Below are 16,232 nucleotides of genomic sequence, written 5' to 3'. Positions count from 1 at the left end.
GAGAGGTGTTTGTTTTGAAAGCGTTAAAATGCATAAGGCTTCTTCCTCTTCTCTCTCTCTCTCTCTCTCTCTCTCTCTCTCTCTCTCTCTCTCTCTCTCTCTCTCTCAAGATGGCGGCGTGAGGAAGTCCAGTATCTCGAGAATAATCCGGTCAAGGATAAATGAGAGAGAGAGAGAGAGAGAGAGAGAGAGAGAGAGAGAGATTTTCTAAGCCGCAAATCTAGCAGGAACACATCAGAATCATGCTGCTTTCTCTCATGTTTGAAAGAGAGAATGTGTGAGAGAGAGAGAGAGAGAGAGAGAGATTTCCTAAGCCTAACATAGCAGGAACACATCAGAATCATGTTTCTTTTTTCTTAAGTTTGAAAGAGGAAATGAATGTGTGTGAGAGAGAGAGAAAGAGAGAGAGAGAGAGAGAGAGAGAGGTCAATTTAGGAAAGAAAGACCTACTTCCGTCGAGAGAGGTCAAACAGTCCAACCCATCCTCACCTCTCTCTCTCTCTCTCTCTCTCTCTCTCTCTCTCTCTCTCTCTCTCTCTCTCTCTAAGCCTTAATTCCCAGATCCGTTTTTCTCGTACGTGGCGTCTTAATCCTGAGGGCAAAACGTGCCCAGAATACCAAGTAGTTCCCAGACTGCATTTGACGCCACTGATTTAAAAAATAAACTAATTAAAAAGAGAAAAAATAAAGGGATTTTTGCGAATAATAAATCCCTCTACGTTTCAAGTCTAGGCCATTTACACCTTTGGGAGGGGATGGGGTTGCGAGCCCCGCGTTAAAAAGCCAAAAAAGGAAGGGAATTGTGTTTCAATCTACATCTTTGGGAGGGAATGAGATTGCAAGCCCTACACGAGAGAATTAAAAGAAAGGAATTGAACTGAAACTGTTATGCAAATTCAGGCCTTACTGTGACTCACTACGCCTCGCCTTCTCTAGACCAGGCTTGAAGGAAGAAAGACCAGATTCGGGGAAAACAGAAGCAGGAATTGAATTCCAAAATGGCTTATTTACATTCTTATCCAAAAAGTGAAATGGAGAGATTTAAGTGAGAGAGAGAGAAAGAGAGAGGTGAGAAAAAAGATACACACACACACACACACACACACACAGCAAAGCTACAAATGAATATCTAATATTATATCACTTGGTGAGGAATCTGGTAATCCTCTAAACCTTCAAACGGTCCAGAGACTTTCATTTCTATCCCTCTACTACGAGGCTTCGGAATCCTCTCCCTGCTTGTATTTTCCCCTTCGCTAACTATAACCTTTATCTGTTAGGAGGCAGAAATGTCAGTCACTTCGTTTTTGCTGAAAAGTTTATTTATCTTCTTCAACTTTTTCATGTTTTATATAGTTATCATCCCTTTTAGGCTATCTCCCTCATTCTTTTTGCTTTTTTGAGTGTGTTCCTTCCGGCCTGGGCTAGTAAGGCGCACAAGGTTGCCCGCCCCGTCGGCGTAATAGCTTTAATTTTTGCCCCCCAAGTTCCGAATCAACCGCTATTCAGTTTTGTTCACGATTGGCTGAGCTTTTGCCCGCCCCCCGGGAAAATTAGAGGAAAAATGAATAAAAACGGCGCGATGGAAAAGACGAAAATGAATAAGAGAGGCGACAATTAAGAGGAAAAATGAATAAAAATGAAGGAAAAGTGCGGAAAATGACAAGGGAACGGAGCCGGTCAGTTTAGAATGAGTCTGATGTCAACTGCGTCTCTCTCTCTCTCTCTCACTCCGCCATCTTCCCTAGACTCATAATGGTGTTGCTTCGAGTCTCGTGACCTTTTGACATGACCCAACAGCTTCTAGCTATCGTTGGCCACCCATCCGAGCACTGGACAGTCCAAAAGGCTCATTCCTCCTCTTTTATCAAGGCTTGAGCCCGGCGCAATTGCGTAAAGACTCGCGCAAAAAAAGGCTTAAATTGTGTTGTTGCCAATTCAGTGAGATCACAAACACTTCAGAAGTAGAGTCTCCTCGATAATGGGTCTATTTATATAGAGAGGATTCTTTGAGGCCGAGTGAGTGGCCGTTTTCTTTGTCAGTGTCACTCTGGTGCTCACGGAGAGAGAGAGAGAGAGAGAGAGAGAGTGAGAGAGAGAAAGAGAGAGAGGCATGCAGGCGTGGCGGCTGAAAGTGCGACTCAGATCATAAGCATGTAACGCTTATGGTGTGATTGTTTGCGCGTAACCTCTCTCTCTCTCTCTCTCTCTCTCTCTCTCTCTCTCTCTCTCTCTCTCTCTTCAAGGTAGAAGCTGGCCCCGGGCTGGACAACGGCTGGGGTAAACGATGAATTTGACGTTGTTACAAAATGATAAAAAAAAAATATCTGGATACACGCTCGTTTTACGCCGTAGAAATTTGGCTCAGATCATTATTGAACCATCCCTGGTGACCTCAGAAACGAGTTTTGCTCCTGATGGTCAGTTAACTGCACGGGGTCATATCTCTATTGCCCGATAGATTTATTCGGTGAGAAATAAAGACCTAAATGCAGGGAAAACGACAAGATCTTCGACACCCTCTATTCGTCTCGGTGCTAACAAAGATGGCAGTCGGATGGGAGCTGAAGTTGCGTCATCAGTCACTTTCAGAGGAGTCACCGGATGACGTATGGTATCGTATATCACTGGTCATCACCTGGGATCAGCATGGCGTCGTCTTACGGTGTATAACCCTGATTCTTTAACTCTTCCAGCGTTCGTAGGTGGAGTGAATGGCTCCATTTGCCTCAGGGGAACCGAATATTTGTCACTGTCCCTCTCCCAAAGGAACTGCCAACACGCTGAGGAAGATTACAGGGGTTCAAAGCTTGGTGGCAGAGGGAATGGAGTTGTCGATAGATTCTGCAAACCTAGGCTGATTTCCACAGTGGAAATGTCGAAAGAAGTGGGTTGTTGGGTGTTACGAGGACTCCAAACAGGAGTGATTGTCCCCTTGGCGTCAGGGGAGTAGCAGCTGATGTAATACCTACAGAAGAGGTTCAGTAACAACTCTTAAAATTAAAAGAAAATGAGGAATAGAACAAGCGAGAGGGGCCGTTCCAGAGGGAAACCTTAATAGTTACTACTACTTTTCATTCAAAACTAATTTCTTACTCTACTGCCCAGCATATAATGAGGTTATAAACAGCTACAGTTTTGTGCAGTGGCCATATCAGGAATTAAAGAGGAATTGATAGCTAATATACCTTTATTTACAGATCTGCTGAAGGGGGAGACTGAAAATAGGAAAGAATTTATAAAAGAATTATTGATTCGCAAAGACAAAAATCTTAAACAAGCACAAAGGAATACAAACAAGCAAGGGAGGAGCCGTTCCAAAGGCAAACCCCTCTTCCTAATACTAATACTACTACTAGCGAAGAGTGAAAGAAATCCCTCACTTCTTCTTTGTTTTTACTTCGGAATTGTAACCCAGACATGTTTACAGTCCGCCAGACGTTCGATCATCATAAAAGGCCCCAGCCGTGACGCTAAGAAGACGTCCCGAGATGAAAAATGTCCCGGGGAAACGCCGTAATACGACGACAGCCAAACGGAGATAAAATCTCCCCGTTTTGACAAGCAATCTGGTAAATAGATTTCGCCCGGGGTTTTCTGTTAAAGGTTTGTTTTTTTGTGTTTTTCTTTTATTTTGCTTTTTAGATGGTGGGTTTTTGAGGGAGAAGATTGAGGTATTTGTTGTTTTTTTATTGTTTATAAGGGGGATAGTTGGTTATTGATAGTTATAATTACATACTCAGTGTAAGGAGTCGTTCTGTTGTGGATTATGTTATTCTTAAGTATCCTAGAAAATTTTGAATTTATTTAATACATACATACATACATTGGCTATATATATGTGTGTGTATACACACATGTATATCTCAAACTCTCGCAACTTGAAAGATAAAAGTGTTCAACATCCGCACGCTGTCACAAGCAAAAATATACTTTGAAAGGTTTCGAAATGTCAACTTTTTTTTTATGGAACACCAACTGCAACATCACAGAGTTATAAATAAAAAGGAAATCAAGTGTCTATTTTTCCCGGTGTCAAGGTCAGAGTGGCAGACGATGGGTCATTGTTGGTGAATGGATCACAGTGAGACGTGAGGGTCTGTGTAGTGAGTATGGATAGTGTATAGTGTTCTTATTATTCTATAATATTATTGTTATTTATATTAATTTGGCTGTCATTTTTTTATATATTTTTTCCCAGTGAGGTGATTTATTTTTTTATTATTTCCTCCTACTAGGGAGATTTATTTTTTCATTATTTCTTCTCCCACTAAGATTAATTTATCGTTGTACTTTCCTCCCACTAGGGAGATTTATTTTATCATTATATTTTCCTCCCAGTAAGGAGAATTAGTTTTTCATTATATTGTCCTCCCACTAAGGAGATTTATTTTTTCATTATATCTTCCTGCCACTAAGGAGATTTATTTTTTCATTGTATTTTCCTCCCACTAAGGAGATTTATTTATCATTATATTTTCCTGCCACTAAGGAAATTTATTTTTCATTATATTTTCCTCCCACTAAGGAAATTTATTTTTCATTATATTTTCCTGCCACTAAGGAGATTTATTTTTTCATTATATTTCCTCCCACTAAGATTTATTTTTTCATTATATTTTCCTCCCACTAAGGAGATTTATTTTATCATTACATTTTCCTACATTAAGGAAATTTATTTTTTAATTATATTGTCGTTCCACTAGGGAGATTTATTTTTTCGTTGCATTATCTTCCCACTAAGGAGATTTATTTTTCATTATATTTTATTCCAACTAAGGCGAGTTATTTATTTTTTATATTTTCATCCCTCTGAGGAGATTTATTCTTCATTATACCTCCTTCCACTAAGGAAATAAATATTTGTTTGTTTGTTTGTCAGTTCGTCAACAGGATCATTATAATGTAAAATTATTATAATATAAAATGAACAAACATTCTTACGAAGCAAGCCATGGAAAACACCACCAACTTATATAGCAAAAACTTTAATATCTTTCCTGTGCTTTGTCTTTCACAAATCTCCACTTATCACCAGCCTCCCTCCTCGCTCACTGTTCTCATGTCAGTAGGTCTGGGCCTGTAACTCTTCTGGTGCCCCAACTGGAGCCCAGCTGTTACTATCAAGTATTATTCTCCCTAAGGTTGGGCGAAGGACATGTCCAAACCATCTCCATCTCGCTTTCATCGTTATCTCATTTGCAGAATATCTGTCATTATGAAACTTCCATAATTTCAATTATGGCATCATACCTCACTCTATCCTGCCATCAGACTCCTAATATCCTCCTTAAAGCTTAATTCTCAAACTGACAAAGTCTTTTAGATATAGTTTCTTTGTCAAACAATGATTCATGTTTTTATAGCAATACAGATCTAATAGAGTTGTATAATCTTACTTTTGTATGTCATTTCAATATACTTAATTTCCAAATCTAATTCAAGGTGCCTGTTTAGTTTTACATTATTGGGTCTGTCACTAAATCCCAACTCAAGAGAACTTGTACTAAACCTTTGGAAGATTCAACCTCATTAAGCCTTTCTCCAGCTGATGTTATTTCAATCTTTTGCGTTGTACTCTGTCCTCATTGATTGAGTCTCATAGGGTTTATTTTTAGTCAAATCTCTCTAGATATATGATGCGTTCTATGAAGCAGGCTTTGTAAATCCTGTAGCATTTCGCTGATTAAAACAGCATCCTTGGCATATTGCAAATCTGCCAAGTTTCTGTTGATTCGCTACTCTGAGCCTTCTCTGCCATCTTGTACCCCTTTTACGCGTTATAAAATTTACGAAAATGGCAAACGGTAATTCTGTGGGCTGCCCTGACACCTGTGCCATTCCTTGAATGCATGTTTATGTCAGTATCATCAACATGTTTGTCCAAGTATCCTGTCTTGATCTCTTCCCGATCTAGTACACGTTTTACTCTTGGGTTCATCATCTCCTCCTGGAATTTTTCATCATATATATATATATATATATATATATATATATATATATATATATATATATATATATATATATATGTGTGTGTGTATATATATATATATATATATATATATATATATATATATATATATATATATATATATATATATATATATCCATATATAAATATATATATATATATATATATATATATATATATATATATATATATATATATCACATCACAATCCATTCACCTGTTTTTAGCTATCCTGCTTACCCAGTAATGGGCAAAATGCTTTCCATGGCACCAAATTGCCAAATCTCCCTGGATACCAACCAAAAGTTCACCACACAAAGAAGATCACCCAATAAACATCTATAGCAATTTTCACCCAAATCCGCTCGTCCATTCGTGAGTTATTTCGGTTAAACGAAAACACGCTGACAGACAGATAAACACGGGTACTATCATATTCTCTTATTTTTTTGGTTGAGTTAAAATAATTAAAAAATCACTTGAAGAAATATTTATAACTCAGGGATGTTTTTCCAGGTGAACGTCGCAGTACGCAACCAATTAACCTGTTTTGAAGTTTTTTTTTTTCTTTTCCCGAGTTAACGACCTCATTCATCCGGTGTTTAATTGGAAATGTATTATAATAGGAGTGGAAATACTGAGATTCTCTCTCTCTCTCTCTCTCTCTCTCTCTCTCTCTCTCTCTCTCTCTCTCTCTCTCTTCACACATAAATAAATAAATAAATTACATTTTATGTATTTATGTGTGTGTGTATGTATACTGTATATATATATATATATATATATATATATATATATATATATATATATATATATATATATATATATATATAGAGAGAGAGAGAGAGAGAGAGAGAGAGAGAGAGAGAGAGAGAGAGAGAGAGAGAGAGAGAGAGATACTTTGCGTTTTATTTCTGCATGTTAATTAACTTTTAGGCTTTCTTTGAATAATAGCTAATCATTTTTCCAATTCTTCAATTCAGTGCAAGTACAGTTTTAGAGAGAAAGAGAGGGAGAGAGAGAGAGAATATTTCTCAACATATCTCAAGCGTTACGTTTAATCAGTAACCTCACGGTATTAAGACGATGATTCGTGTTTTCTGATAATTTACGTAAAGTATTGATTACTGCAATTTTATAAATAAACATTACGGGTAATGAAACCCTATATGACATTTTAAAGAAGATATGAAAATAACCTAGCTCAAAAAGTCAATAATTTTCGCTATTGGTAATTGCCTTTTGTAAATTGCTAAAATATACATTAAAATATTATTATTCCAAGCCCTTAAGTAGAACGATCTAAATATGGACGCGTTATTCATAACGAAACTATGCAAACATAAACAAAAAAGCTTTGGCAATGTCATTCCTAAAAAAAAATACGACTAGCCTGATGTCTCTTACCTCACGACCGTTTAGAAGTCTATATTATTCCTTTACGCCTTTGAAATCTCGGCCATATTAATTCGCGCATTGGTCGAGATCTCCGGCAGAGGACACTGTGCAACCTTCTTGCTCCGATCACCGTCCGATAGAGACTGAGGACTTGACTGACTGTGACTGGCTACGACGACGACGACGCGTGTCACAAATCGCAGGCTACTACTATGTACAAGCTCCTCTTCTTCTTCTTCTTCTTCTTCTTCTTCCTCTTTGACTGGCTGATGTCGAAACCTGGTGCCAGAGGAAGAGAGAAAAAGAAGATTCTCTCTCTCTCTCTCTCTCTCTCTCTCTCTCTCTCTCTCTCTCTCTCTCTTGGAGAGAAACTAGACTTATTCTTCCTCGTTGGTCTAGAGTTTCGAGGACAAATTATGCTTTTATTAAAATGGAACCAGAGTTTTCAGAGTTTGAACAAATATCCTCTCTCTCTCTCTCTCTCTCTCTCTCTCTCTCTCTCTCTCTCTCTCTCTCTCTCTCTCTCTTTCTGAGAGAAACTAGGCTTATTTTTCCTCGTTGGTCTAAAGTTTCAAGGCCAAATTATGCTTTTATTAAAATGGAACCAGAATTGTGAGGATTTGATTAAATATTCAGACTCTCTCTCTCTCTCTCTCTCTCTCTCTCTGAGAGAAAGTAGACAAATTATTCTCATCGATCTAAATTTTCAAGGATAAATTACGCTTTTGTTAAAATAAAACTCAGGTTGTGTAGATTTGAATCAATATTCACTAAAATAGTTTCGAGCGAGTTTCATCTTTAGAGTTAGGCTAACCCTAGCCCACAGGTCTATACCAGACCTCTTTCATTATATACCTCTCATCGCAAGGCACCAAGCTGACATATAACCCATCCCTACCGAACAAAACAACAGCAGGATTTATTTTCATGAACACAGTCCCAAGAAAAACAGTTTAGACTCATTATGTTATATATATCGTTTCGCGCCCAGTGACGTCACCGAACCGTTTACACTGCATTAACCGCCATAAAAGCCTGGTCACGTGACTTACAAATCCCCGAGGTCTCCCAAATGGAGTCGGTGAGTTTGCTGTTACGTATAATGCTTGCTTGCTTGCCTGCGCGTGCTTGCGCATTTGGAAAACCGATCGTACGCAATTCTTAACCACTGTTGACCAAAGTAGTTGATTTAAGTAGCTGGCTTTAGATCGCTGTGGTGGGTTATAGTCAGGATGGAGGAGGGTATGGGACTAGCAGCGTCATCCTTCAAATAATTGCTGAGAACTTAAGATATGTACCTTTTCCCACTGAGAGAGAGAGAGAGGAGGGGGGGAAAGGAGAGAGAAAGAGAGAATTAGGGAGAAAAACAGGGAGGGAAGGAGAGAGAGAGAGAGAGGAGAAAGAAAGAGAGAGAGAGAAAGAGGAAATTAGGGAGAAAAACAGAGAGGGAAGGAGATAGAGAGAGAGAGAGAAAAAAAGAAAGAGAGAGAGGGGGTGGATAGGAAGAGAGAGGAAAAAGAGAAAGAGAGAGAGAGAGAGATCCTGGCAGAGATTCTTGACACAGTAAAGAGAGAGAGAGAGAGAGAGAGAATCATTTTCTAAAATTGTCCCGAGGGACGAACAACAATGAACTTGAAGGTCTGAAAAATAAATATGTCTCGACGCGTCAGCGAAACAATTTAGTTTTTTTATCTTATTCTATTTTCTTTCGTCTCGATTCTTTGTTTGTTCGTGGTTTGTTGTTTGTGGTTAGTTTCCTCCCGTGAGGTACAAACGAAGGAGGAAGGAAACACGAAGAAGAAGAATTAAAATCATTATTGTTTGCATAGGTAGATCGTTACGTCAGTTCCCAGGACAGAATTTGGGGTGCCGAGAGGGAGGGAGAGAGAGAGAGAGAGAGAGAGAGAGAGAGAGAGAGAGTCAACTACCTCATCTAGAACCTTCTAAGAAGCAAACCGTTTCTTATGCTGCAAAGATATTCCAATATATTTTAAGAACTAAATAAAACTATTATTATTATTATTATTATTATTATTATTATTATTATTATTATTATTATTATTATTATCTAGCTTGACAAAACAACCTCTCCTGCATGAAGGTAAAAACTAAAACAAGTCGAGGTTAAAGAAGTTGAACAGCCAAATGGGAAGGCATCACAGATGGAAAATTAAAGTGCATAAACTAAAGTAGTTAGGGACATAATGACTACCTACAGCAGGCCACAGAGGCACACTGTAGGCAGGATTCCCCCTGATAAAGGAGCGAGCTAAATGCAGAGAGAGAAGTGGATATCAGTATACAATAAAGCTCAAACAACAAAGATAAGTACATTAGGAATACTAATATTATGTTTAAATGGCTATCTGGCAGCCTCTGGTAACGCGTTTAACAAATGGTATCTGGCAACTTTTAGATACTTTCCAGTTTTAATCTCTCAGCCAGATCATTTATTAAGCTACGAGTATTTATGCCCTTTTAAATTTAATATTTCAGTTTATTTATACACAATTGATTCATCTGCAGGACAAGTATGATCATTTATTTTATTTAAACCTCAAAAAAAAAAATCAATTCATTCTAGCTGTGTCTGACAACTTTGTTGGGATTTTACCTAATTATTTGTCAGTTGTATCAATTCATTCCTTTTTTGGAATTTATTTGGTTATGGAATTTATTCAAAATTCATTCATTTATTCTCATTCCAGCCTTCAGTATTGTAAAACCATCACTTTATACAAATCATTCAAAAATAAATAACATTCTAGCAGTGTCCAGCAACCTTAAAAGCCCAGTTTCATTAAGAGGTTAAAATGTTTCTATAATAAACTGAAACTTTATGATTCCTTGACATTTCATTATTATAAATAGAACATGAATTTCATGTGATATGTTTTTTGCAAAAGTTGTATCGACGGACTTAAGTGGCAGCCACAAATAGAATATAAATAAAAAAAATAGATAAAATTGGCAGGCGATATCCGAGCTCGTATGATGCAAGAAATTAATGGATGGTAGATTTATGTCGCTTTTTATATTTCTGTCGTAGACTGATTCATATTTTCATTTAAAAAACTCTTTATGTTTGTTTGTATTTATTGAAATGGGAATCAAATGAAATCTAGGAAAAACAGAATTATCCCTGTATTTTAATTATTTACTTATATTCTTATCTGTTTATTTATCAAAATGTTAAATCGTTTTTCCTTTTCTGATAACTGGTCTCATCTTTGCTGTTCCTTCTGAATAATAATAATAGTAATAATAATAATAATAATAATAATAATAATAATAATAATAATAATAATAAAGTGTTCAAATAACATTAGATGGAGAAAGGATTGTTGAGTTTTAATCTCTTAAATATTTAGCATTAATCATATCCAGCACAATTTCTCTTGAGTTGGAATTTGGTGAAAGACTGAAAAAAAGTTGGATTAAACAGTAGTTCCCTTGAATAGGATTTGGAAATCAAACAAATTGAAATTACATATAAAATTAAGATTATATATAAGTATAATAAGATCTGTATTGCTATACAAACATGAATCATCGTATGACAAAGAAACTACATCCAAAAAACTTTGTCAGGATGGAGTGAGAAATGAAGCCATAATTGAAATTATGGAAGTTCCATAATGACAGTTATTTTGTGGATGAGATAATGATGGAGGGGAGATGGAGATGGTTTGGACATGTCCGTCGCCCAACCTCTGGGAGAGCAGTATGTGATACTGTCGGTTGAACTCCTGTGGGCACCAGAAGAGTTGGAAGACCCAGACCTAATTGCATGAGAACAGTGAGAAGGGAGGCTGAAGATGAGTGGAGATTTGTGGAAGACAAAGCGCAGGAAAGATAAAATATATATATATATAGTCTTGTCCATAAATCTTGTGAACTGAGGTTATTGGCCACATGCTTTTTTTAACCCTGGATGAAACCCACCACAGTCAACCACCCACCAGTCTCACGGGTCAAGAGAGGCACAGTGAATCTTCAAAAACACGGAGGAGTCAGGTGGCAGCGGTCATGGGTGCCACTGAGGCCTGAGAATCGACGAAATGTCAAGGGCGAATGTTGACATCCATCGAATGAAATCGGCAGAATCTGTCTGTTGTGGCTGTATTGTCTTCTTGAACTGACGTGTCTGTTGTAGCTGTGTCCTTTTGGCTTCTGTACCAGGTCAGCCTCAAAGCTCAGGTCGCTGGAGTGACATTGACCTATATTGATAATCAACGTGTCCAGGCGTGTGTTATTTACATAAAAGGCTCCACACACACACACACACAGTCTCTGCCGTTTCATAGCTGCTTTCAAACGGGCGGAAAAATTGTCAAATTGATGTCGCAGGAACTCTTTGTAGAGAGAGAGAGAGAACGTCCAGCTTTTTCAGATACATCCACGGTTATTAATATTCAAAAAGATGATGTACAAAAGGGTGGCACATGCAATGCTGGGTTCGACTTTGATCACCGTGTCAGCGGCAGTCATGACAACAAATAATAACAAAAGGCTTTTTAATTTTCCGTCCAGAGGCCGCATGCAAATATATCCCCGGCCGGAATCATTTAAAGGTGTGAAAATGCACGTCTGTCAGGCCTCAGGATATTATTGGTAATAGAAACCTTTCAAGTATCTTTACCTCTGCAAGCGCGGAAAGATTTCTTTTCCTGGTAAAAGAAATGAAAGTCTGACATATTATTTTGCATGTCTCACGTTTGCTGGGAACTCTGTGTTGTGTATTTATCTTGGTATTTTCAGGGAATTGATAATATTGTCTTGATATTTTCCAAGTGTCTTGGTATTTTCAGGGAGTTGATGGTATTTTTCTTGATATTTTCAGAGAGTTGATGGTATTTTCTTGATATTTTCAGCGAGTTGGTAGTGATGTCTTGATATCTTTGGAGTTGAAAGTACAGTATAATCTTGACATTTCCAGAAAATTGTCTTGGTATTTTGAGGGAGTTGGCAGTATTTTCTTGATATTTTCAGAGAGTTGATAGTATTGTCTTGATGTTTGCGAAATCAATAGTATTTTCTTAATATTTTCAGAGATTTTATGTATTGTCTTGTTCTTTTAAGTGAGCTAATAGTGTTGTCTTGATATTTTCAGGGAGCTGATGGTTTTGTCTTGATATTTTCATGGAGTGGATAGTATTGCCCTGATCATTTTGAGAGTTGATAGTATTTTCTTGATATTTTCAGGGAGTTGACAGAATTATCTTAATATTTTCAGGAGGTTGATAGTATTGTCTTGGTATTTTTAGAGAGTTGATTGCATTGTCTTTATATCTTCAAGGAATTGATAGTATTGTAAGTTGATAGTATTGCCTTGATATTTTCAGAGAGCTGATATTATTGTCTTGATATTTTCAGAGCAGATATTATTGCCATGATATTTTCAGAGTTGATGTATTGCCTTGATCTTTTAAGTGAGCTGACAGTGTTGCCTTGATATTTTCAGCCAGCTGATGGTTTTTGTCTTGATATTTTCATGGAGTTGATAGTATTGACCTGATAATTTTGAGAGTTGATAGAATTTTCTTGATAATTTTGAGAGTTGATAGAATTTTCTTGATATTCTCAGAGAGTTGATGTATTGTCTTGATACTGTCTTGGAGTTGATAGTATCGTCTTTATATCTTCAAGGAGTTGATAGTTTGTCAGATGATGGTATTGTCTTGATATTTTCAGAGTTGACAGCATTGTCTTGATATTTTCAGAGTTGACAGCATTGTCTTGATATTTTCAGGGAATCAACAGTGTCCTCTTGACATCATCTGTATACACACACACACGCACACACACACACACCCTTAAACATCAATTGAGGCCAACACGCCAAGGCCATCCTTTGTAAATTCTCCAAACTTTAGCAAATGTTTCAGTGACCCGTTTCCCGTGTATCACTCCACCTGAAAGAGTAATCAGCGAAGTTATGAAGTTTGGAGCAAGGGAGGTGATCGAATTGAAGTTTCCTTTGGTGGGAAAGTTTATCGAAAGTTTCCTGAGGGTGGTTTTGATGAGTCTGCGAAAGCAACGGTTTTGTAAGAGAGGGTCGAGACGGAAGTCTCGAACCTAGGTGCGTGGTGTTCCTAAGAAGCCCAGACCGAGGTGCCTTCGTTCTGCATACCCATATAAGAGACATTGTGTACCTGGTCGTTACAGAACTGTGGTTGGGCACAACAATGGTGAAGAAAGGTATGGGGCTTGCAACCTCATCCCATAACTTGGAAGGGTGGAGTATGGTAAGAATGCAATTAACAAAGCAGGCCTCCACAGAACAAGAGACGAATAGATAAATTTAGGAGTACATAAACAATAATGGTTTTGAGATAGAAAAGAACCAGCTGTCAGGCTTCTCTCCCTCCACTGCCCAGCTTTGGACTTCCCTTGATGCTTCTGTTTTCCCCTGGCTGATAACCTTCCATGCATCAAGTTCAGAGGCTATTTGGACTGAAAATCTAGTGTGCAACGCTTGCCCAGGCCTGAAGAAAACTCAGAAAATAAAATAAGAGGAAGAGTTTGGCTGTTAAATCCTGAAGAAGCTACAGACCCTTGGCATCTCTCTCTCTCTCTCTCTCAAAGGCGAGCCCATACCTTTCGTAATTGGCATCCTCTGTGACTCGGTGTCCCCTTATGGGAAATTTTTCAGAGACCCCTAAAATGCTATAAAATACCTCCCAAGTATTTTATGGGTTTTATTCCGTAACGAGGATTTTTGTGGGTTACGTGGTCCGTCTTACGTAAGCGAGAGAAAGAGGATTTTATTTACATATATCATTATTCAAAAGCTTCCCTCGCTAACACTAATAATAATAATGATTATAATTCTAAGTCCCAAAGTGGCAGTTGATTCAATAATATATTATGATCTCGTGCTGAAGCGGTTATGACACTCGCCTTGCTAGAGGGAGGACCAGCGCTCAATTTCGTGAGGACCCATTGCGCCTCTGTTGGCCAAAGCAGTGCGTGAGGTATCTGGGTGTTAGTAGAATGCTGTTGGTCTCACTTGTGGCTGGAAAGAGAGGGAAAAATAACAGATATGAATGATCAGTGCTAAGGCAAAATGTTTAATTTTCTCTCTCTCTCTTTCTCGTTGTCATTCAACCCCCCGTTGCGTCTACAATCCGCAGATTGGCGCCTAAGGCCTGCTACAATCTCATTTGCATAGACGTAATCCATTTATCGAGATTACCACCGCTCTGGGTATAGACCCAGACTCCCGTAGATCGTAACAATTCCTTGTCTCTGCTCTTTTTTTTTTTTTCTGGCTTGTTATTCAACCAATCAGACGAGAAGCCTTCTTTAGTCCGTAACAATACCCTGCCTCTGCTCTTTTTTTTTTCCGCTAACTCATATTTCAACCAATCAGAAGAATAGAATTTCCTTTGACCAAAATGTCTCCCGTCCCATTCGGCTGTCTAGACTGATTTTCTTGCATAGTCGGTAATCTGAATATTTGAAAATTTAAGGGCGTGGCCAGTCCAGAGAGAGAGAGAGAGAGAGAGAGATAAAATAGGATGCGTTCGCTTATTTGTGAAATTTATTTTAGCTATAAGCCCGTTTTATGCGTCTGGGTCGCTGTCGATAATAGAGTGAAATGATGACGTAAGATTTGGGTGCGATCAGACGGTTATATTTAAACACCAAATGCGCGCACACCTGCATACATACATACAGTTATTTTATATATATAAAGTCTACACATACATATACGCACATTATACAACATAAAATAAACTGGTTGTGAATGAAGTATGGAGTAACTGATAACAGCACTGATTGTGGATAGCGATTAAAAATTGCAAAAACTAGGGAAAGCATTTGATTGTTCGCAATCAGAGGAAGTTGGAACTGCGTGTGAGAGAATGACGCACCGAGGCCAAACGTAAACAAAGATATTAATATTTATTTCGTGTCTAAGGAAGCCAAGGTTATAATGTATGAAAGGATTGTTCAATCTGTTCACAATACCCTAAGTCAAATTATTTCAGTAGGTCTTCAAGGTATTTTACTAGTGGGTCGAAAAATGCTACTAACCAGTCTGAGAGTATTTGGGGACACATTCCCTTTCAAAATATGTATTGAAGAATGAGATTCCGATGAAGTGAGTCCAAATTGCTTGCAGGAAATGGGTCCTAAACACTATTGGTTTGATTATATTCAAACTGAATAGGGACACTCTCTTGAGAGAGAGACAACCTAAATATCCGTAAGTTTTCTACCTAAATATAGCTTCATATTACTACTAGTACTACTACGGCTGCTTTGCTATTAATGCTACTAGTTTTATATATTCTACTCCTGCTACTTTTATAGGAAAGTAGTATTTTTCTTTAAAGTAAGTTACTGTGGACAGTGTGTTTACCAGTCTCTGAGAATACGTTACCCAAGGTGGCATCTTAAAACTGAATCATTTTGATTTATTGCCTCATATTCAAATAAACAAAATAACAAAAATCAAAGGTAATATTAGAAATATCTATGCTATGTTCTAAAAAAATATCTATGCTATTTTCTAAGAAAAATCTATGCTAGTTCTAAAAAAAAATCTTGTCTATGTTCTAAAAAAAATTATGCTATGTCCTAAGAAAAAATATCATTGCTATGCTCTAAAAAAAAAACCTATGCTATGTTTAAAAAAAAACCTATGCTATGTTCTGAAAAAATACCTATGATATCTAGGCTATGTTCTAAAAAAATCTGTTATGTTCTAAAAAAAAAACCTATGCTCTGTTCTAAAAAAATCTATGCTATATACTCTAAAAAAATATCTATGCTATGTTCTAAAAAAAATCTATGTTATATACTCTAAAAAAAAATCTATGCTATATTCTAAAAAAAATCCAAGTAATGTAAT

At 37.4% G+C, this 16,232-nt stretch overlaps 1 protein-coding gene across 4 annotated transcripts in view; it reads right to left on the bottom strand.

The window, feature by feature from the left end:
- Window positions 1-7,624, bottom strand: part of LOC136856071 (ras-related and estrogen-regulated growth inhibitor) — a 34,265-nt gene extending 26,641 nt beyond the window's left edge. For 2 of the 4 annotated variants that reach the window (XM_067133694.1, XM_067133695.1), the window contains exon 1: window positions 7,379-7,561. The gene's annotated coding sequence lies outside the window, so the exon portion shown is untranslated. Of the gene's footprint in view, window positions 1-7,378 lie in introns of all 4 variants that reach the window. The other 2 variants (XM_067133693.1, XM_067133696.1) reach the window with 2 other exon arrangements.
- Window positions 7,625-16,232: the final 8,608 nt, after the last annotated feature.

Source organism: Macrobrachium rosenbergii, chromosome 34, assembly GCF_040412425.1.
Source record: "Macrobrachium rosenbergii isolate ZJJX-2024 chromosome 34, ASM4041242v1, whole genome shotgun sequence".
Taxonomy (NCBI): Eukaryota; Metazoa; Arthropoda; class Malacostraca; order Decapoda; family Palaemonidae; genus Macrobrachium; species Macrobrachium rosenbergii.
This window is presented reverse-complemented; position numbering and strand designations above follow the sequence as displayed.